Source organism: Hydractinia symbiolongicarpus, chromosome 12 (assembly GCF_029227915.1).
Source record: "Hydractinia symbiolongicarpus strain clone_291-10 chromosome 12, HSymV2.1, whole genome shotgun sequence".
Lineage (NCBI taxonomy): Eukaryota > Metazoa > Cnidaria > Hydrozoa > Anthoathecata > Hydractiniidae > Hydractinia > Hydractinia symbiolongicarpus.
The window spans coordinates 21,905,146-21,906,784 of NC_079886.1; positions in this window are offsets into that span (position 1 = coordinate 21,905,146).

The following is a 1,639-nucleotide window of genomic DNA, read 5'->3' on the forward strand; positions in this document are numbered from 1 at the left end:
AATGACTAATGTATCTAATTATAGACCAATATCAGTTCTTCCATGTTTCTCAAAAATACTAGAACGAATGTACAATAGATTTTACTCTATTTTAACTGCTAATAATATTATATACGACAATCAATTTCGCTTTCAAGCAGGTCATTCCACTGATCATGCAATAGTTAATCTTGTTAATGAAATATCAAAAGTGTTTGACGAAAACAAGTACATGCTAGGAATTTTTATAGACCTAAGCAAAGCATTTGACACCGTAGATCACAAAATTCTACTAAAAAAACTCAAAAATTATGGTATCAACAACTCAAACATTCGGTTGTTTGAAAGTTATTTATCCAATAGATAACAGTACATTTCCTTTGACAGTGGAAGTACAAATTACAAAATAATCTGTGGAGTTCCATACTTTAGCCACTCATTCTTTGTATATGTAAATGATATAAACGAAGCTTCGAATATTTTACATTCAATTTTATTTGCAGATGATACAAATCTGTTTTATGCAATTAAAGATATAAAAACATTATTTTGCACAGTGAATAATGAACTCTTTAAGCTGGCAGAATGGTTTAATGCAAACAGACTGTCCCTAAATATTTCTAAAACAAAGTACACACTTTTTCACAGGCAAAATAAAAAAGATGATATACCATTGAAAGTATAAAAAGAGCGCAATCCATGAAATTATGGGAGTTATTCTTGATGAAAATGTTACTTGGAGAGAACATATAAATATTTTAGAAGAAAAGATCGCGAAGAATATTGGCATCCTATTTATAGCAAAATTTGTTCTAGATCAGAATTGTTTAAAAAACATATATTCTTCTTTCATTCACTGCTATCTAAATTATGCAAATATTGCGTGGTGCAGCACCAACGCTACAAAATTGACAAAATTACAAAATACACAAAAACATGCAATAAGAATTATTTTAAATGTTGACAGGTACACTCACTCTAGAGAGTTATTAAAAAAGCTTAATGTACTGAATGTATACCGACTAAACATTTACCAAAGTCTTATTTTATGTTTAAGAGTATTTAATAAGATGTTTCAGAAGATACAACATAAATATCCATCCAGATTTTCAATTAACAGTTTTTTTCAACCTAGGATTAATTATACAATCACAAAGTTCTCTATAACTAGCAGAGGACCTAAATTGTGGAATACATTTCTTGGTAACGACAAAAAAACTGTTACATCACTTAACGAATTCAAGCATAAACTAAGACGTAAACTATTGACTACTGTCAATCTATATTTATTTTAGAACACACGACAGTTACAACGTACGACCCATAAAACACAACTCCTCGTCATCTTCATTGCTAACCTTTTATATAGGTTGGGGCTATTATAGCCTTCTTCTCACTCCTGTCATTTTTTACCTATTTAGCTAATATTTTTATCAGCCAATCTATCTTTAAATTATACGATAAAATAGCTTAAGATTTGTACTTTATTTTTACGGAAAACTGTAAAATCTTCAACGGCAAAAAAATAAAGGGAAAAAAATAAAGATAATTTTTTTTCCAAGTCGGTAAGATCCACAAAAATAAAATCCGGCGAAATTTTCTTCATTTTTCGAAATCTCTCATGCTGGGCATACGCTAAATCCAGGAAAATTTTAATAAA